The 22,156-nt window shown below is 49.3% G+C and overlaps 1 protein-coding gene across 2 annotated transcripts in view; it reads right to left on the bottom strand.

Moving 5' to 3' along the window:
• Cplx2 (complexin 2) overlaps nucleotides 1-22,156 on the bottom strand; it is a 75,040-nt gene that overhangs the window by 48,039 nt on the left and 4,845 nt on the right. Inside the window, exon 2 of one of the 2 annotated variants that reach the window (XM_006976831.4) lies at nucleotides 17,626-17,705. The exons of the other annotated variant lie outside the window; for it this stretch is intronic. The gene's annotated coding sequence lies outside the window, so the exon portion shown is untranslated. The remainder of the gene's footprint in view (nucleotides 1-17,625; nucleotides 17,706-22,156) is intronic. 2 annotated transcript variants of the gene reach the window in all.

Raw genomic sequence — 22,156 nt, 5'->3', positions numbered from 1 at the left:
AGCCCTGTCCACACTGGAGCTCTGTCCACACTGGAGTCCTGTCCACACTGGAGCCCTGTCCACACTGGATCCCTGTCCACACTGGAGCCCTGTCCTGTCCACACTGGAGTCCTGTCCTGTCCACACTGGAGCCCTGTCCACACTGGAGCCCTGTCCTGTCCACACTGGAGTCCTGTCCACACTGGAGCCCTGTCCACACTGGAGCCCTGTCCTGTCCACACTGGAATCCTGTCCTGTCCACACTGGAGCCCTGTCCTGTCCACACTGGAGCCCTGTCCTGTCCACACTGGAGTCCTGTCCACACTGGAGCCCTGTCCTGTCCACACTGGATCCCTGTCCACACTGGTGTCCTGTCCACACTGGTGTCCTGTCCACACTGGAGTCCTGTCCTGTCCACACTGGAGTCCTGTCCACACTGGAGCCCTGTCCACACTGGAGCCCTGTCCACACTGGAGCCCTGTCCACACTAGAGCCCTGTCCACACTGGAGCCCTGTCCACACTGGAACGCTGTCCACACTGGATCCCTGTCCACACTGGAGCTCTGTCCACACTGGAACCCTGTCCACACTGGAGCTCTGTCCACACTGGAGCCCTGTCCACACTGGATCCCTGTCCACACTGGAGCCCTGTCCACACTGGATCCCTGTTCACACTGGAGCCCTGTCCACACTGGATCCCTGTCCACACTGGAGCCCTGTCCACACTGGAGCTCTGTCCACACTGGATCCCTGTCCACACTGGAGCCCTGTCCACACTGGAGCCCTGTCCTGTCCACACTGGAGCCCTGTCCACACTGGATCCCTGTCCACACTGGAGCGCTGTTCACACTGGAGCTTTGTCCACACTGGAGTCCTGTCCACACTGGTGCAGGGAGGTACTTCCAAAGCTTCCCTTTTAGTAGTTCAATTTTTTTCATGACCATCGTTCAAAACATTAAATAGAAGATTCCAGAAAATTCACAAGTTTTACACTGTATGCCCTTTTGAGTAGTAGGGTGAAATCTCAAACTGTCCCCTGTCTTCCCTCCATAGATGTGATCATCCTTTTGTTCAGAGTATCCATGCTATACATGATGCCCACTTTTTGGTCACTTAGCAACCATTTTGGTTATCACAGCACTCACTTTACTTCCTCCCTATAGGTACTCTGTCATCCAATACCAGAAAGAGTGAGACTGGGCATTGGGACACAGCCCTACAAATGTAAGGGATGGCTGCACATTGAATTTCTGTCTGAGAAATTGCTCATTGCTCTAGCCCAGTCACTAAGTTACCAAGGGCTGCATGTGTGTGTGTGTGTGTGTGTGTGTGTGTGTGTATGTTTTTATGTGTTAAATTTTTTTCACTTAGAGCAACTTCCAGGGAGAGACCAAACACTCAACTTCTACCTTGTCCAAGAAACAGGAGGAAAGGGGACGGGTCACCTCCTGTAGTTTTTAGGAGCTGGGATTTCATTCCAGCTTCATGAGGCAGCCTTCAGAAGTACACAGGTTTTCCAGGGGAGTGTGGACATTTTCAAGCCATCCCCAACACAACATCAACCAAACAGGAATCGAAGCAGCTAGCCACATCTGGGAGAGCGATGGAGCCCCTCTTCAGCCCTTGTCTTGGAATTGGCAGGCCAGAGGAAACAGCCCAGCTAACTGACAACAGAGAAAAGCAACAGTCTCTTGTCCCGCGGCCCAGGAGACCGCCAAAGACAGAAGCAGACAAGATGGCACATTCTGGCTATGCCAGCTTGGTGAGGGGAGGTTGGAAGGAGAGGACAACGGTCCCAAACAGTGTGCTGAGGTGAGCATGGGCACCAACCAATCATCTCTCTAGTCTTTGGGATGAATGATCCTGGCTTGGGAACCAGATGCTGTCCCAGGAGGAGAGAATTCCACAGGCAGTTGGGTGAGCTTGAGGGAATCCCAGCCCCTCACTTCCAACTGAGTGGCTTATGCAAACCCTTAAATGCTCCGTTTCGTCTGTGTACAGGAGGGAGTGGACTTGCCTCCAGGGGACTCTGCTGAGTCTGGTGTGTAGTGAGGACACAGTGCGGGTGCTGGCTCTGAAGCCACATCCTATCTCCCCTCCACTGTTAGGGTCTCCCGGGTGGCTGGTCTCATTGCCAAGTTCTAGGTCAGTCAAACCTGGAGGGGCCAGGCTCTTGTCTTCAAATCTCCCTGATCCTGCCATGGAGGCAAGCCCGGTCTCGTTTCTGGGTCTCAGTTGTAGAGTCTGGGTAAGGAGCGTCCCTCTTCCCCAAGCTATGGCTTGACTATTTCCGGAGTTCTCCCCACGTAGGAAAGTGATGGAGAGTATCTGGCAGCCAGGCAAGCTGACTACCAATATCCTCTTATTTCTTCACTCCGAGTTAGAGTAATTTCACCTTGTGGCCTGCCTCTTGCTGATCAAAGCTCTGACTGGCAGTTAAGTGCCTTTGATTAATAAAAAATGGGGGAAATGAATTAATCATGACTTCAATTCAGCGTGTTTGGGAAACACACTCTTTAAAAAGCCAAGCCCGAGAGGGCCAAGAAGGGAATCATAGTATCCTTTGGGGTCAGAGGGTGGGACCTATGTGGATAGCCATGGAGTCTGGCTGTGGACAGAGGGCCTGTGCAGCAGCAGACAGCTGGGTGCTGCTGCTTGGACAGGAGGCTTGGTCCCTTTAAGGCTCCTCTCCCTCTCCAGAGCCCCAAGCCTGTGCGGAGGAGGACATGCATTATTGAAAGCACATTTCAATACCTATTCTCTCCCCTCCTCCTGTGGGTGGCAATCACAGTTTACATAATCTGTCTCTCTGTCCTCCCAGGCAGCTGCTCCCTTCTGGCTGAGTGGTTTGAGGAGGGGAGGGAGGAGTTATTAACTCTATACTGCCACCTCAGGTCTCAGCCAGGGTGTCTTGTAGTGAGGGGTGACAGTGGACCTTGATACCCCACAGCCCCAGGCTCTAGAGTTCCTTATGCACCAAGAGACCTTGGGTGCACCGCCTTGCCCCTCTCCTGTGATCTTGACTTATTTCATGGCTCCCTTCCTAGTGTCCTTATCAATGGCTCCTCACCTCTGTCTACAACACAGAACTGTGCCCTGATCTTCAGGTCCATCTACAACCTGCTTGTGGGGCAGCTGCTGGCTGTTCAAGCCAGCCAGCTCCAAGTTGACATGACCAGTTTTCTCCCAACTATCCACTCCTTCCATCTGTCCTAGTTCTCTGTCTTTTCCTCCGTCTGCCCACCGTTCACTCAGCCAGCCATCACCCATACATCCACTCACTACTTACACATTCACCTGTCCATCATTTCTACTACCACTCATTCATCCACCTCTTTATCCACCCGTCCATCTAGCCACTCTTCCATCTGTCCATCTATCCACTCACTGTTTACTTAGAGTCTAGCATTTGTCAATATTGAGAGTACAGTGACAGGCAACACAGACTGGGTTGGTCCTCTCCATACTTAAAATCTTGTGCTGACAGCATGCAGGTGAGTACTATTTTAATAGACACAGTGGGTACAGGAGAGGATGAGGTGCCGCAGGAGCAGAGGGAGAGGCACTCTGTAATCCTGGTGGATACTGAACACAGTTTTTAATGTGATGATGCCTAAGCAGACCCTTGAGAGATATGGAGGGTGCCTCCTTCTCTCCCCACGGTTCCTTGTTTCTACCCGCGGTGACAGTACCACTTTGGGAGGAGTCCCCTTCCTGTCCTTCTTCCTCATGGTCCTTTTTGGCCTGGGTGGGAAGATCACATTGTCACCAGTTCCAGGTGATGAAACGTGACCTGAGCCTGGCTGTGGGAAGGGGGTAGGGCTAAGTTTGTTGATCACCATGGGAAGCAGGGTGCCTATTTCCATTAGAGTATCCTGGCTGGTAGAGAGGTGGTCTGTTATTCTGCCATTTGAAGGAAGAGCTTGCCAAAGAGTGAGGACCACAAGTAGGGACCAGATGGAGACAGGAAGGCAGTCTTAAACTTCTCCAGAACTCCCCCATCCAGACCTGTCTGCTCGCAGCGATGCCAGGCTTTCCCTTTAAACCATTTGGAGTTGGGCTCTGTCACATGCAGTCAAAAGAGCCCTCATTAACAGCCAAGATCCTCCAGTAACAGCAGGACACATTTCCACATCCTTTGTCTTATTTGATTTCACAACAGCCCCAGGAGGCTGTTTACAGGTGATGAAATGAAGGCCTAGACAGTCCAGAGAGCAGACTCTGACCCTGGCCTGTTAGACATGGAAGTCAGCCCTTACTCTGTGACTGCAGAGATGAAACAGAAAGGATGCTAGAGAAAGACTTAGATTTGAGAGGATAGGATGGATGGAAAGGACCTGGAGATAGCTCGGAGGCACTGGTCTGTGATAGAACCATTGTGAGTAAAGAGGAGAGGAGATGGACTTGTAAGGGAGTGAGTTAGAATGGGAGAATTGTAGAAGTGGACGAGTGGTAACTGCATCCAAGCTCCAAGTTTGCTACATTCCGGCCAAACAAGCTTACATCCGGGCAACTGGCCCACCATAGAGGACCTTGCTCCTCCCAGCCAGCCCGTATTTTGTTTCTTGACTGTATCTCAAGATCTGACCTCCTCTAGGAAGTGCCCTCCCCCAGGTTCCTTTCTGGAGACTCCCGAGTCCTCCCATGTCTCCTTTGTATCACTGGTCACATTGGTCTCCCTGTTTCACCAAGTATGACTCATCTTCCTCTGGGGAAGTCTACGACTTCCTCGGCTGTGATTAGACCCGAGCTCCTAACCCCATGCCTGGCACCCATTCGGGACTGAATGCATATTTTTAAAAAGAGTTTATTTGAAGGAAATGAATGCCAGATAAGGCTTAAAGTCAGGATCTAAGTGTGACAGAGGATAGAGGCAGGAAAAGCAAGTGAAACAGAGAGACCAAGTCAGTGAGGAACATAGACAGGGAAGAGGGATATCTGAGGAGAGGCCGGAGTGCAGCCTAGATCGAAGCTCAGAGTCCATTGGACTTCTCCAATTAATCTGGCCTTGGTCTTTGGAAAGTGCCCCATCATATTTTATGGGGGGATCATCTGGGAAGGACTCAGTCTGCCCAGAGTTCCATAGAATTGGGAGGAATAATCCTATAGGATATGGGTGCACAGAGTCCTTATAGTTCCTATCCCTGCTGCTGGGGGCATGACATGCAAGACCATGGCGAAAGGATGGAGCAGCCACCAAAGGTGGGAAAGCTGGCCGCTGGAAGCAGCCAGGTGCCTTGGTGTGGCTGCATCCTGGGTCTTTCCCAGAGTCTGTGGTGTGACCCTTCCCTTCAGTAGCTGCCTTTGGATTCTAACCCAGGAAAGGACCCAGCTTCACAGGTTGCTGGTCTCTGAATATTTCCCCTCTGCTCTGGAACCAGATGGCTGACCAGCAGTCCCTGTCCATCACAGCTCTTCTCTTTATCCTCTGTGGTCCTGAGGACTGTCTAGAGTAATCTCATTTATTCTGTCCATCTGCTTGTTTATTGTCTGTCTCTCCCACTGTGGGAGACTCTAAGGCAGGGACTCTGTGGGTCTCCCAGTGTCTAGCCTAGCACCTGGAGACACTCACAGAATGCTGGGCAGATTAGTGAATGGGAGGACAGGTGGATAGATGGGGTGGGGATGGGATGTGCTTTGATGCGGTGTTGATGAACCATTTTACCAAGCAAGGCTCCGAAAATAAAGGCATCTAAGCTGTGAGATGAGAGCCCTTGAGAAGCGAAAGGCCCTTTTGACTAGGGCTAATTGTGTGCTGTGAGCTGGAGCACAGCAGCTGCGGGGAGACTGGAGACAGGGAGGTCCTGAGGGAGGGATGCAGACCCAACCCCCGGGACACCTGCTCGCAGGCAGCAAGGAAACCCACGAGGGGCTGGCTGTCTCTGTAAGGGCAAAAGGATGCTAACATCACTACTTAGAGGTGAGGGAGCCTCAGCACTAGACTGGGCAGGAAGGGGGCATCAGTCCTAGAACATGGGGAGGGACATGAATGAATGTGTGCCAAGTAAACTAGGAAGGGCATGTTGGACACTTTCTTTTGCTAGTTTGTGTATCGTGTCCCATCCCCCACCCCCTTCTCAACATGGGCTCAGAGGAGGACTATCAAGACACATAAGCTCAGGGAGCTAAAGGAATCAGCCCAGGTTTATCCTACAATTATGGTATAACCAGGGCTTGATCAACTTGGTCTAAATGGGTGGGTGTTCAACATGACATCAGGGTGGGCTGCTCATCTCTGCCGGGATTCTTGGTGTGAGAAGGCCAACCAGGAAGAACAAACAGGTAGAATTGCTGTCCAGCAAAATAGGGGTGAGATGGATGTTTTTGGAATTGTTTTTTTCTTTTCTGTTCTAATCCTTCCTAGGACTGCCTGTTCTTATCTGAGATTGTTATGAAAATGGATACAAGGGCCCCAACTCATAGGCTTCATTCTTATCTCCAACTGTGGGACAATGGGCAAATCTCCCCTATCTGTGCAATGCTGATAACAAATTGGAAACCCTAAGGCACAGCAAGGATTCAAGGAGGCAGAGGAAGTGAGTGAAGCCTACTAAGAACCTACGTGATGCTACGTGGATTAGCCATAGACCTGAGGCCCTTTGCACAACTTAAGTCACTCCACCCAAAACAAAATGTGTGTCTTGTCCAAATCCCTCAGGGGCTTGAAGAGACAGTTCATGAAAGCAGGCAGTGGAATATAATCTAGCAATGAGAAAGAATTATAACCAAGTACAAAAGCACTAAAGAATCTTAGCTATAACAGTGAGGGAATGTAGACAGAGACTTAAGAGTTTAATCTTGATGTGACTTCATTTATATGAAGTTCAAAACCAAACCAAGTGCTCTTATGAGGTTAAAAGTTGGGGTGGCAGTTCCTTTGGCAGGGAGGTGGGAACCATGAAGAAGAGAAAATAGGGCTGTATGCAATGCTGTCAACATTCATTCCTGGTTTGGGGTGGGTAACGTAGGCACTGTCTCTTTTGGAACAATATGAAAACCTTTGTGAATGCACGGTTGAAATAGCTTCCTGTGTTGAAGGCTGCTGCAAGCCACAAGAATGTATTAAAGAGATTCAGCTGTAAATAGTAAAGCTATACCTAGAAAGGTCAAGGAATCTTTCTAGAGGTAATCCATATATCAGGGAACATTTGGTGTTATTCAGCTTTTAATATTCAGTTGTTTCTTGCTATGAATTTCTTGTGCACTCATATACTACTATGCCACATGGCAAGCAGTATAAGCTTCTCAGACCTACTGCTGATCTGTACGAGGCAACACCCCTAAAGAGCCTAGGAGACAGGCAGACTGTAGGTTTGTTTCTTGAGCAAATGAAGCTCAGACTTTCCTTCCCAGACAGGCCAAATGGCATTCCAGAGCTGTTGACTCAGAACAAAGGGTTTTCTGCATATCCAGGTGCAAGTGAAGGTTGGGGCAGAATTCCTGGTCCAGTCAGAGTCCCATGGCCAGAGGAGAGAGGAAGAAGGCAGAGTTTTGGTAGAGAGTGACTCAGGCCAAGGAGTAAGAAGCAAGGAAAAGTTTTTGCAGGTTGTAGATGCATTTGAATCAGGTCATGAGAGGAGGAGAGGAAGGAAAGATGGAACAGAGGATGAAGATGAGATCAAGAGCATAAGAGCTTAGTTATTACTAGGGTTATGAGAGGACAGAAAAAGAAGGGACAGAGAGGAACTGAGTGTCAGAATGGAACCGAAGCTGTGTAGATAGAGGTTTGTTGTAGAGAAATAAAGTAAACAGACATAAGAAACTTGTGTGCATAGATTCCTTTCCCTCAGATTACCCATCTCTGGTCATAGCATCTTCCCTAGGACTCTGGGAGAAATCTTCTCAGGCAGGCCCCTGGGAAAATATCGTTAGAAGGCTTGGTTCCCAATGAAGCAGGGCTTGTAAATGGGGTCTTAAGAGGTAACGGGCTAGTGAGAACACTGTCTACACCAGTGGGGTAACTCACTGATGAGTTCAGAGCTGGAGGATGTCATCTTCCTACGTGTGTCCTGGAAGAGCCTATCCAGTCCACCCTTTCCCAGCTTCCTGGCTGTCCTGTGGTGAGCAGCTTTTTCTCTGCCATCCTTCTGCTGTGGTGTTTTTCTGTGCCACAGTCTAAAAGCAACAGAGCCAACCACCCATGGAATGAAATCTTGATTCAAAGTAAATCTTTCCTATTTTTTGAAGAATTATTCTTATTTCATGTGTATGAGTGCTTTGTCTGCACATACGTGCAGTACCCACAGAGGTCGTAAGAGGTCGTGGGATCCCTGTAATTGGAGTCACAGGCACAGTGAATACCATGTGGATGCTGGGAATTGGACCTGGCTCTTTTGCAAGAGCAGCAATTGTGCTTTTAACCTCTGAGCCGTCTCCACAGCTTTCGCTCTTCTTCAGCTGATTTTCTTTGGTGTTTTGTCACAGCAATAGAAAGCTAACTAACACAGTTCCGTGTCAAGAAAAATTTTCTGAAGAAATAATCTAAAAACAAGGGTTAAATAGCAACTCCATCTATGGTTCTGTCTTAGCTTGGGATAGGGTCTCAGCTTTGTGGCCATCCACCTGTCACATCTGCCTACCTTAAACAGCAGGGGGCAGTAGGTAGGTGTTCTTTACACCAGGCTGCTTTTCACCTTGGCTTTGCCTACTTTTCCTGAACACTTCTCCCTGGTGGGCCATATGCCCCTCTCCAAGCTCCTATGGCCCCATCACATACCCTCATTTATCTCTGCAGTTCTCATGTGGTTTAATGTTGTTGTCCTATCCTGCCAGTTTCCCAACATCAGGACCGATGACTGATTCATTTCTATGTTCCCATGCTGAGCATAGAGCCTGGGCATGGTGGTCCAACAGCATGCTGGGGGATAATTGAAGGAAATTATTCTTAAAAAAATCTTTTTTGAGATGGGGATTTACTATATAGCCCTGGCTAGCCTGGAACTTGCTATGTAGGCCAAGATAGCCTTGAACTCACAGAGATTTGTCTGCTTCTGCCTCTTGAGTGTTGGATTAAGGGTGTGTGCCACTAGACTCCACTTAGGAAACCTTTTTTATTTTAGGCTCTTATTTGCCTTACTAGGGAGCCCATCATTTGATGTAGGTAGACCTTTCTTTGTTGTCTTGTGACACACCTTCTAGAGCAGTGGTTGGTTCTCAGCCTTCCTAATGCTGCAACCATTAATACAGCTCCTCATGTTGTGGTGACCCCAACCATAAAATTATTTTTGTTGCTACTTCATAACTGTAATTTTTCTACTGTTATGAATTGTAATGTAAATATCTGTATTTTCTGATGGTCTTAGGTTACCCCTGTGAAAGGATCATTCAACCTCCAAAGGGGTTGTTGACCCATAGGTTGAGAACCGCTGTACTGGAGATTTCTATTTTTCTAGGATAAATGACCCCAATTTACATATTTACACTCTGTATCCCATAGGATGGATTTCTTTCTTTCTTTTTCTTTTGTTAGAGAAGCACAAATGGGCACACAGCCCTTCTCCTGACCCCACCACCTCCATTCTTACCACACTTAGTTCAAGAGAACAACTTCTGGACTCCAAAGTGGTGATTGGTCAGGGGACGAGGCAGACCCCTTTCCTTAACCCTTATTCCCTAGGGACACCAGATCCTCTCATTATGAACAGTATGGGAGTGGTTCAACACAGAGCAGGATATCGGAGGGAGGGTGGGAAGTTATGAAATTCTTGTCATTGGAGATAAGTGAATGAGAACTGGCTGGCAGCAGCTGGGAGTCACTGGAGGGACACTAGACTCACTGCTCCAGACTCATTGGGGAAAAGGAAGGGAAATGACATCAGTGAAGGCCTTACGGTGCACACTGTCATGAACTCCGCATGTTCTCCCTGCTCTTCCTACCTCTCAGGGCGCCCGGAATTAATTGTGCAAAGGAAGAGGTGCTTCCACACACACTGTGAAGAGCCCATTGCTCTGAGGACCTTGGGTCCTGATGCCTGAGACTCTGGGAGTCTGAGGTCACCTCTGGACTCCAGGGTTCATGGACACTGGCTGCAGGCCATGATCCTTGTTGTAGGGGACACAGGCTTAGGGAATATATGCTTTCAATAATTTCTCCATCTCTAATAGTGAGGCAGTTACTGGGCCTATAGCCAATGGCTGAGAAGAGAATCAGTGACTGACTTCCAGGCTGAGGTGTTGAAGAACAGGCAGGTCCTCCACGCCTTCCCTCCCCTGCTGCAGTGATGAAGCCAGTCTGTCCCCAGAGTCACCCCTTGGAAGGAAAACTCTCCATGTTCTGCAGGTGATGTCATGTAAAGGAAATGCCCACTACTGTGTCGAGCCACACAGACCTCGGCTTTTCTCGGTTATCACAGTGTGATCTAGCCGTCTTCCACAGCACCCCCCTCCCCCCCCCCCGCCCCCCCTGTCACTGCCACATGAAGCACAGTGCCTAGATTCCAGCATAGTGACTCCCAGGGCTTGCAGCAGCCCAAGAACGGCAGACAAGAACCACTAAGTGTTTTGAACAGAGAGGCTCAGTACTGTGACAGGAGGAAGAGGGAGCGTAGAAGAAGGTCACCAAAGAAGGGTGATAAGGCAGAGGGAGCGGAAGACCACAGGAGGCTTTCTCCAGGAAGTGACCCTTCAGCTGAGTTAGAGTGGACAAGCGGAAGTGAATTCAGAGTCGACCAACTGGCATTTATTGTTCACTCAGCACAATATTACTATCTTTTGTTAATTGGGGGATAAAGAATGAGTTTCCTGTAGGAGCCTGGATCTGACATTTCACTTCAAAATAAATATTACAAAATGACTAAAAACAAAACTGCCAGGACCTGTGTGGTGACAATTCATTGCCTTGAGCTGCAGTGACTGTCACATGGACAGGCTACAGCCCCCTGGGGAGCATCTTGTCCTCTGACTGCCTTACAGACAGCAGGGTTCACAACGCCTTAGTCAGTAGATTCTTTCAGGTGTGTACTACCTGTGGCCTGTACTCAATACAAAATTGCAAATGTACTTAAAACATTGAGTCTTCCCCTCCCCCCACACACACCCTTTTCTTTGTGTAGCTTTATTTCCTGGTTCTCAGGTGTCAACTTTGTATATGACAATGCCTTTATTGCAGTGTCAAAAGGTTGGACACACCATTTAGATTTTTTCAGTCTCGTGCATCTTAGACCTTAACCACGAGGCCAAGGCCACTGGTTTAGCTTTTTTATCTTCCCTAGAGCTCTAATTTAGAAGATTCTAGAAACCTGGGGTGGTGGTGGTCAGGAGCTTATGCACTGGCCTGATTGAGATGGTGACCCTTGTCCAGCCACAGTGAGAGAAAGGAGGCCCCAGGGACTGTCCCCAAGAGTCAGACTGAGAGGATCACATTGCTGGGGATCCCTTGGCTCTTCAGAAGGGACCACTACTGTTTTGGGCTTCCTGGAATGCCTCCTCCCTTCTTTTGGTCTCAGCTCTTTCTCAGCTACAGTCCTGCATGTTGTGTGTTCTGGCTTCCATGCTTTCTCTTGGCCCAGAGTACACAGAGTCAGGCCCACTGGACTGTGAATCTCAAGCTCGCTGTGACTGATGCATCCCAGAGGAGGAGCCATCTCAGCTCCTCTTCCAGACCCGCTGAGTCCTGGGTAACAGATGACACCTGGGAACCCCCTTTATGGAGATAGCAGGCCTTACATTGGGTGCTATTATCAACATAGCTGAACTCACACGTGACCCTTCAAGGGCTGGTGCAAACAGTTTGGATTCACACCTGGTTCTTCAGAATGCTAAGCTGGCCCAAGCTACCTCATCTGGACCCTCAGCTCCCTCCTGGTGGAGTCACCCAATCATTCTCTTTAAGATCAGCCTTGCTAGATACTAGAGGCCTGAGATCTGTGCCAGACCTAACTTCTAGGCACGGCCTAGGTCTTACTGACTTTTGGCCACGTTGCTGTCCTGGTCTTTAGGCCTTTGTCTCAATAAATAAACCCTCAGTTCCTTCCTTAGCATTCTTCCCCTTCTCTGATGCCTGTGTTACTCCCTCCAGATGACCCGTAAAGGTCGGAGGCGTGGTGGTGAGAGGCATCCTGCATATGGGATAGCGTGGGCTCTGAGCTCAGGGACCCCCACAGTGTTCCTGCTCCATGAGCGCTTCCTTAGTCAAGGGCTATCCTGACCTTTTGACTCCTGCACTTTTTGCTTGTAGTGCTCTACAGTTTGTGTGTCACAAGGGGAAGTGTCTCACCATCTCATCTTCAACAGCGATGCTTTTGAAAAGGGGACATGAGATGCATTATAAGCAAGAATCCAGTATAGACCCTTCTTGATTTACAATTGGGTTGCATCCTGATAAACTTATTGTAAGTTGGAAATATAGTAAGTAGCCTTACCCTCTCTGAGGAGTGGATGGGGTGGGGGGATGGGAGGTTGGGGGGAGGTGGGGGAGTGGAAGGAGGGGAGGTGGGGGAACTGTGGTTGGTATGTAAAATGAAAAAAAAAGATTTAAAATAAAAGTAAAATAGGAAAAAAAAAAAAGAGAAAATACCGTAAATAGAAACCCATTTAAACACCGTTATGGAATGCCCCAGCTTAGCACCACAGTTCCTGGTGGAGTGTTGTGTTTCCCTTTGTGACTGGGGGGCTGACTAGGAGCTGGGCTCCCTGCCGCTGTCAGGCAATGCTGGAGACAGGCGCATACAGCATGTTGACAGCCCAGGAAAAGATCGCAATTCAAGATTCCAACATTATTTTTCGTGTGTGTGTGTGTGTGTGTGTGTGTGTGTGTGTGTGTGTGCATGTACGTACATGTGTGCCAGAGGACAACTTTGGTGTTGCATTTCAGGCACTGTCCACATTTTTAAAGAACTGCATTTATTTATTTACTTATTTACTTATTGGTTTGTTTGTGTGCTTCTTAGAGGTCAGAGGAACAACCTTTGGGGGTTGGTTCTCTCTACCATGTAGGTTTTGGAGATCAAACTCAGGTTGTGAGGCATGGAGGCATACATCCCCCCCCCCACACACACACATGTGAACCATCTCACTGGCTCAAACGATATAGCCTCAGCTGACCTCAAACTCATGCTCCTCTTGTCCCTGCTTCTTTATCATGTTCTATCGGTGTGTGTTACCACAACTGGCTTTTTTCTTTTAAACACAGTTCTTTCTTTAGACTGGAATTGGGCACCTGCTCTGCTCTGCCTTAGTGAATGAGCGTGGCGCTAGGTCCACATACATAAGAAAGTTAGAACTAAGAACTCAAAGTTTTGAGTCCTTCCTAAGCAACAGACACCATGATTGGTGTTTTACATAGATTATTTCAAATCTCCTCCAGTTTTATTTATGTTCCACCTCCAGGACTTCCGCCCTACAAGTACTATTCATTTACTTAGTGGTTCTCTTTACACTGATTTGCCTTTTTAAAAACGCACAATTTTATGTTCAAAGAAAATGCTATCTTGTTTCCATAAATCAGAGTTTGATATATGGCTTCCATATTGCTAACGTGCATCGATTGTGAACTGTTAAAATAACAAACGTGCATCTGTATACCACCTAAAGTCATCTTACACAGCATCAATCTTGTGTGTGCCAGCCTTTGGGAAATGCCGCGGCGTTTCAGCTAATGGGACGCACACTCCTGGGAGGATGCTTTACAGACAGGAACAGTCCTTCCTGTTCCACACGGCAGTGTGAAGGGATGGTGCTGGATGTGAATCCAACCAGCTACCTCTGGATGCTTAAGCCTTTTCAACTTATGCTTTTCAAATGTGTGTAATTTTAAATCCAGAGACCCCTTTAAAAATAAAACTTTACATGGGAGTCCAGTATATAAAACAATAAAAGCAGAGATTTTTTTATGAATTAAAATGGGCTGGGAATCCAGGTCTTCTTTTGTGTGTGTGTGTGGGGGGGGGGGGGGGCTTCCCTTCCACCAAAGTCAGACCCTTTCTCAGAAGCCTGTGACTCATAGGGACATGGTTTCAAACCAGTCTGTTACTGTTCCTTGATTCTGTTTAGTCCAACTTTCTCTGTAGACCCCGGAGGGGTGAGCTGTGGGCCTATCCTGTCCTTCCTGCTTGGGCCTCTCTCTCTCTGCTTTTAGACTTTGGCCACCTTGATATTTTGAAATTTTCCATCTTGAAATATCCCGCTGGCTTTTTAAGCCTTGCTCTGACCTCATTGTTCATCTCTCACCCACTAATGTGCCTGTACCCAGTGTTTTGGAGGGCACAAAGTGGGCAAGGGAGACCAGGGGATCTTTCCTTTCACAGGTTTTCACTGGTATCGGAGACAGACACAGGCATGCTCAGAGTGCAGCTGTGAGCATCCCCTGCTCACCCAAAGCTCATTTGTTCCTCAGCTTCCTGTCTTCCTCAGGACCCTGGTTGCTTTCTGGGTAGTGACTGAGATAGTGCCAGTCAATGTGCCCCAGGGATGCTGGCTGCCTTCCACAGTAATGCCAGAGGTTGGTGCCCAGTCCTGCCTCGATCCTAAGACACTGTTCCTTCAGCAGTGTCTGACTTAGTCTGGAGTAGAGTCACACCTCACTCAGACCCTACATCCTCTTCCCAGCGAGGGCCATTTGTGGTATCCCTGCAATCGCCTGGCTCTCGGCCTCGGCCTGCTTTCTCTTCTCACTGCAGGGTTTGTTTGACCCCCTAACTGAGAGGTTGATCCCTGCGAAGTGGGAGCTCCTAAAGGCTCCTCTTTGCCCAGAAAGAGAGGAACCTATTGCCTTAAAAATACGGGCAGGTCTGGACAGAATTCCAATAAATTTTAAATATTTCTAAATGATACTCTACTTCACTGTACCCTTGGACCATACCAACACTACTACTACCCATTTCTCTTAGCCTTCAATATGGCTCTGGTCCTCTCTGAGATGCCCTGAAACTGCCTCAGGACATCATCTTTGGGGCTCTCCCTTGTGTTATAAGGCCAAATCTCAGCTAAGGCTAAGTCCAAGTTCTGGAAAGGTTTGTCTCAGTGGACCCACGTACATTACTAAGTTCAAAACTTCACAAGTCAATTTATGTCAAGTCAATCAGATAACTCTGCTCATGTCAAACCAAGTCAGTCAACACCAGCCAGTCACTTACTGTGCCCCTGCTTGTTCATACTAAGCCAGTCTGTCATCAGGGAAAGAGAATCCAGTAGTGAACACGATGCACTCCTGATTCTCTGGGAATTTTTTTTTCCTTTGAATCAAGATTCCAGTCTCAAAATTTCCCTGAGCAAAACATTTCCCATGCATGAAAGGCTGGAGAGGGAAGCCTCTGCCTCTGGCCTTCTTCCTAAGGTCTGAATAGTGGTCCCAGCTGTAGAGCCTTTGGAAGGTGGAGCCTGCCTGGCAGAAGGTGCCCACGTGTGCCCTCAGTCCCCATCTAACTCCCAGTCTTCACCATGCGAACAACTGTTACCTCACACACGCGCTGCTGCAGATGAGATGGCGCAGCTCCCACCACCACAGGGGACTGAAACCTCTGTAACCATGAGCCAAAATAGTCCGCCTTCCCTGAAATAGCTGGCAGGTGCTCTGTCACAGTTAAACCCCTCCTGGAGTATTGAGTGGCACACCTCAGATGGCAGAGCTAGCTGGCCCCTCCCCTTTCAGGGTCTGTTGGGTAGGGATCTGGAGTCATTCCTTCCTCATTTAGTCAGTTGTTTATTTACTCACAAGGCTTCACTAAATGCTTAGTACAGACGTGCTCGGTAATATACAGACATAAGCTCATTTAATTCCCTGTGACAAGTAAGTTGTCCAGGTCTCTGCGTAATCAATATAAGTCTGGAGCCATTTAAGTGGCCAGCTAGAATGTAACTCAGCCCTGACACCAAAGCCATGCTCTTCCTGTCTCTCTCTGCTGTCTGTTAGAACAACCAACTAGACTGTAGTCACCGATGCTTAAAGAAACACGTTCTACATAGAGGGAAAGAGAGGATTAATGGGTATTTTATGGAAGGGCCGAATCCCACCTGACTAGTTTATTAGAATTCTCTGAGAAGTGAACTATATGGGGAGATAAATGGTGACTTTCACAAAAAGCCTTTGTTAAGTTTCTATCCCAAAGCCTATTAATAAAATTGATTCATTATAGAATTGGGCAGAAGTGGGTGGCAAGTGGGAGGAAGCCTATTTTTATATGGATAGAGAACTGGCTTCGAGACAAGAAGGAGGGTGGAGACAATGGGCTCTTTTTCAAACGGAGAACTAGGGTTCTCCAGGAATTGCTACTGAGTTAGGTTTGACTAAGCCCAGGCTACAGGCACTGAGCACACAGTGTGTGTGAGCCCTGATCCAAACAGGACAGCCTGAGTAAGCAGGATTCTGTTCATCGCTGAGAGCACCCAAGGAAGGCAGGACTGAGAAGTCTTCATGCGGCAGGGGCAGCTCCTTAGGGAGCTGCAGAAGATGGCCAGAGAGCAGAAAGACCTCCACGCTGTGGCCAGAAGGCTGGAGGTGGCGTCACTTCTGTTTCTGACTGTGGAATAGTGGGCAGGACCCTTACCTTCTTAGGTCTTAGTTTTCTTTCCTATACAGCGAAGTATTGGCTCTGATGACCTGGGAAGGTGGAATGCCCTGGGTGGAGAACACTAACTTGAAACGGGATATACTAATGAGAGAATTCCCATTTCTCCGAACCAAAACGCCCCCTCTGTCCGTGTTCTGTGATGGGATTTCTCCTTTCCCTCCCCCCAACCCCTGTGACTTAGGCAGAGAGCCATGAGGTCTGTGGCGCTGGGGCTCAGAGCCCAGCCTGGGATTCCTCAGTGGCGTTGTCTGTGAATGACTCAGCCTCGTAAATAGCTCCCATCTGGATGAGCCATGGTATCTATAGCGTTCAAGCGATCTCTGTATCCACACACTCTCTCTCTGTGCAAATATGTGGATCACTGTATGCTAAATATGAGGTGGCCCGGAGACGTTCCTCCTCTTAAAAGACTATTTGCTATGAAACTCAAGACTGTTTATTTAAAGAAACAAGTTTACAGCTATGCACATTATGGTGGGGAAGAGACGATGTGGATGGAAGGATGCTGGGGCGGGGTGACTAGGCTTGGCCTGCTAACCTGCAAGAGGTGAAGTTGATTGCTCCCTCCATGGTCCTGTCTTTGCAGAAGGGGGCAATGGACACCACTACTGAGAGATGGGGACAGGCTAGGAGAGGGGGAAGGGTGCTGTGATTCAGTAGAAAGGATGAGGAGTTGATGGTGACAGGAGAGCCAGGTCATCTCATCACAGACGATTCATCAATTCTCCTCATTTGTTAAACCCTAACCAAGTCCCGCTGTGTGCATAGGTTCCTGGGCGACAGACAAGGAGAGTGGATGGGAAATCAGCCTTAGCCCCCTGCCTGTCCTGTACACTGGGCTAGCCATGTCCTGTACACTGGGCTAGCCCTGTCCTGTACACTGGGCTAGCCCTGTCCTGTACACTGGGCTAGCCTCTGAGCTTCAGTTTTCTCATCTGGAAGCAGGGATGAGAATGCTCACCTGAGAGATAGCACTGGATAAGCTAATGCTTCAGAGATGCAGCCAAAACCATCGCACTGTCCCCGAGCCGACCCATCTCACGCCAACTTGGGAATGGAAGAGTGACCCCTTTTGTCTTCGTCCCAGACAAGAGGCCCCCCGAATGCCACCCATGGCTATGACCTTGGGCAGCGCCCTTACCTGTACTTCCTGGATGAGCTGGGATGCAGGAGCCTCAGGCACCAAGCAGGGTAGATAGCATGTCAGAGGTGCTTAACTTCCTAGAGAAGGAGAGAGGATTTGCAGCTGAGAGAGTGTAGCCAGGGGTTGGGTTTCCTAAGTGAACATGAGACCCCAGTGTCCTCAGCCACTACTGTCTCCAGCCAAGGCCACCACTGCTTCTCTCGGTTCTAGCAAAGGGCTGGGTGGGATGGGGCTCTGTCTGGCATCAGATCTAACTCCTGGCTCCTTCTCCACTTAATCTGCTGGCAGTTGCCCATCTCGTTTACTGGCTCAGAAAACACTAGGATGGTGCCACCAGGATATCTGAGTGGTGTCAACAGACACATTTTGTGTGTGTGTGTGTGTGTGTGTGTGTGTATGTGTGTGTGTGTGTGATATGTCTGGTTTCCAGTCCTGGCCTTGGGATTAGCCACTGCATCTCCCTGGCCCTCTGACTCCTCTCCTGTATTATGGGGTTTTAGCGTCACTCACTCCTGGCATGTAAACTGGATCTTGGCTGTGAAGACACACAGAACACACGCCCCTCAAATTCTAGTTTCTTCCCTCACTTTAGTCTTGGGGGTGCCAACCTCACCGCTAAGAGGCAGGAGCTGGCGCATCTGTGTCTGTGTCCAGACCTTGCACCAGGTCTGCCAATGTCAGTGCCGTGCCAGGGTTTGTTGACTGAGCCTGCTCCCATGGTCTGGTGGAGCTGTCCTTATACACTGAGGATTAGAGAGGCAGGCGGGCATTTGACCTGACGGTCAGGAGTACACAGAAGCATCCATGGAGCTGGGACCCCAGCCCATACTCCTTACACTGTCCACCCCAGCTGCTGATCTCAGGGCCTGCAGGGGTGTTGGGGGGCTCTTCTTGACTGAGCACCAGATGTGGGCTGTGGCGAGGTCTTCAATGCCTGCTTATCTACTTCCTCCCAGCACAACTCGTTACTTCCTCTTGGACTCTCCCTGTCTTCTTTCCAATAACAGTCCTTCTTCTAGTGCCCCAGGAGCAGGTGTATCTGTCATTTACCAGTGTGGGCACCGAGGTGCAGAAGGATGAAGGGCTGCCTGGCTCACAGAGCCACTGTGTGGTGACACAGGGCGTCCCACCGAGAGGACTCTGGGTCGTTTGTCACCATCAGCCTTCAGGTCCACTTTGGACAATGCATCCGACACCCGCCACCACACACACACACCTCGTGTGACCCTCCTTAACTTTCACCACACACAGTTCCAGCCTTTAAGCTCATTGTTGGAATAGGGGCTCCTTCAGGCTGCTCCCCAGAGCCCAGGACTGAGCAGGACTTTGGGAGGTATCTGGTAATGAATGAGTTAACTGTGTGGCTGAGTGAGAGGCCAGACCATGTTCGAATGCTGTGGTGCAGCAGTAAATGGGGCAGATGTGAGTCCTACTCTCAGGGAAAATCAGCAACTGGAATGAAACCATGGCCAAGTTACTGTTTTCTGATTGGCTGGGTTGGAGCTGTGTGTGGTGTGTGTGTGTGTGTGTGTGTGTGTGTGTGTGTGTGTGTGTGTTTTGGGGAACAAAGGGATGGAGGGACTGCATTCCGCACAGGAACAACATCTCCAGTGTAAATGGCAACTTGTGTGTGTTTGGCTGGGCCACCTGGGTGCAGGGTCAAGTACCTGACCTTTAAGAAGTCAACAAAGAAAAATGGGTGGTATGGTTAACTGCTTGGTGTCGACCTCCTGCTGAGTCCCAAACGGTTACTTGAGGTGTTGGCACATAGTAAGTGTTGCCACATAGTAGGTGCTTAGTCAACTGTTGAGTGACTGGGAGAACAGGCAGAGAGCAGGTCAGGACACCTTCCATCTCAGGGCTTGTGGGAGTCAAACGCGTCAACTCTCAGGCTGGCTGCAGACCCTTCCACAAGTTAGCTATTCTAACCGCACAGGGAGGGCCTCAGTCCCAGCACCCTACCTTACCTCACTATCTGGCCAGTCCAGTGTCCCAGCTCCCTCCCTCAGAGCATGGCAAGGAGGCTCAGGAAGGACCTGGCCCATAGTTGAAGCCCAGATCCCCTATCCTACCTTACAAGTGAGATGAGGACAGCTACCGAGAAAGCAGTCAACTGAAATTCAGTGAGTCCCACTCTACTGCAGGCTTGTCAAGGGTGCCCCCCTCCAGGATAGCAGGGGCTTCCCTGAGAAGATGGACTGGGGCCTGAAACTTAGAGAGACCAAGAGGGCAGTGGATGGGAAGGGCTTGCTGAATAGAAGGAACATCACCTGCAAAATCATGGAGACAATGTGGTCCACATGGAAACTTAGAAGCACGTGGCTTGGCTTGGGGCGGGGTCAGCAGAGCACACTTACATGGGGCCTCAGAGCAGCCAGGGGTGGTAGAGAACCCCTGATGGGCCCCAGATTTGTGCCTCTGGAGTAGTGGGAGGATCGGTTTGGGGGGGGGGGAAGATGGGAGCTTGGGATCGTCTTGCCAGGCTATGGGCAGTGAGGAGCATGGAACAGAGATTCAGAGTATGGGGAGAGGAGAAGCAGGAAGCAGGATTTATGCTTGAGGAGGCGTCCAGTTGAGTGAGAAAGGACTCAGCCTCTCAGGTCGGGTGGCATAGTGACTTGGAGAGGCTTCAGAAGACCCACCCTGGGGAGATTCTTTGACAGACCTTAAGAAACTCTCTGTGGCAGGCTCTTGTCCCTGCCCCAGCTCCTGCCTGAGCCCGAGCAGTTCCTTGACTATTCCCAAATGACATCCTAGCAATCACCCCATGCTTACCTCGGCAACCAGCCTCTGACAGCTCCCACCACCTCTGCCCCACTGCCTACCACTTTCCCTCTGCTCACTCCATTCCCATCCTGCAGCCTTGCTGGGTTTTCCCCTGACCCAGGGCGTCTGCCCTTTCTGTTTCTTCTGCCTCCAGGTTTCCCATGGCCAGCTTCCTCCTCCTCCTCCTCCTCCTCCTCCTCCTCCTCCTCCTCTTCCTCCTAAGATGTTAGCTTCACTACCTCTTCCTGGATTCCTCCCTGGATGCTTTACTAAACAGGCCCACTCTCTGTTACATACCACCTCTTTAATTTTAATTTACCTCTTAGAATTTATAGAACCTGGAAAATGATTTTATGTGTTTGTTTTCTTTCTCTCTATTAAACTTGAGCTCTGGGAAGGCCAGGTCCTTGTCCTGTCCTGGGAAGGATGGCTCAGGGTTTGTGGGTTTGTGTCTGCACATTTGGTAAACAGGCGGGTAATACTTACTGTAAAGGGTTATTGACAGTATTGAAGACGCAGTTGTACATGGCCTACCAAAGCCAGAATGACCCCAGGGATCCCACCAGTCCTTCTCCTCTTTACGGATTGTGAAACTGGAGCACAGAGAAGGATGGGGCTGGCTACACAGCCCAGCTACGAAGCTACATGGCTTCTCTGATGCTGGAGAAGTGCCTGGCCCTTTACCCTGCTCTGAGTAGGCGTTCAGCAGAGAGCTGGCGCTGGGCTCCTCCAGCCATCTGCTGCTTGAACTGAAAGACCCCACTTGCTTGCCTGGCTGTCACAACTTCCCAACCAGTTAGCCACAGGAATTCTAATGGCTGTTTTTGTGGAACACAAAGGTTTGCCTCTTGAAAATGGAGAAATGCATTTTCCTTGCATTGGCAATTACCACACTGAACATCTAGACAACGGTTTTCACCTTGCAGGTGCATTACCAAGATTAACTTCCGAACCCTGTGGAGGGGTTGCTTGTTGGGACTTGAGGGGCAGCTAGGGAACTGCACACATTGGTGTCTTTTGTCACAATAGAACCTGAAGCTTGAGAAGCTTGAGACCCCTCAAGACAAACCTCTCTGGCTGTTTGATCCATTTTAAGGAGAGTGGTTTCCTCATGCCTTAAACGCATGAATCTTCTTCAGGATTCAAGGTTTTTGGTGTATCCTGTCCCATTTGGTCACTGACCCAGCATGTATTATATAAATATTGACTGAGGGTATACTAGGCACTCTCATAGGCTCTGAGGATGTCACTGAGGGACAAAATATGACCTGGTGTTGCCATCCTACAGACATGGGGGAGACAGATGGCAGAGTCCTGCTGGTAACCAGATGTGTGACTATTAAGGTTAATATTAGGACTAATATTAGGACTAACTATTAAGAACTAAGAGGGTTAATTCCCTCCCCTCTCTGGGCCTTGGGGTTTTGGTGCTCTGCACTACTCGACTCCCTCTTAAAATGTTCTGATGGCCCTCACTGGTTACAGAGCACTACAGTCCTCTCTAGCCTGTGATTGTGAGTCCCTCAGAGCATCTTGTTCACCCACTCTCTTTTGCCCCCTTTTTATTTAGCAGTACCCACACTGCTCTTTCTTTTTTATTTTTATTAATTTTGCATGTGTGATGCATGTGTGTGTGTGTATGTATGCGCACGTGCACACGTCAGAGGTCAATGTCAGGTTCCTGCCTCAGTTGCCTTTCTACCTTGTTTTTTTTTTAAGACGGGGATCTCACTGATTCGGTTAGACTACTTGGCCAGGAAGC

Source organism: Peromyscus maniculatus, chromosome 5 (genome assembly GCF_049852395.1).
Source record: "Peromyscus maniculatus bairdii isolate BWxNUB_F1_BW_parent chromosome 5, HU_Pman_BW_mat_3.1, whole genome shotgun sequence".
In the NCBI taxonomy this organism is placed as follows: domain Eukaryota; kingdom Metazoa; phylum Chordata; class Mammalia; order Rodentia; family Cricetidae; genus Peromyscus; species Peromyscus maniculatus.
The sequence above is the reverse complement of the archived record's forward strand: the minus strand, read 5'-3'. Positions and strand labels throughout refer to the sequence as shown.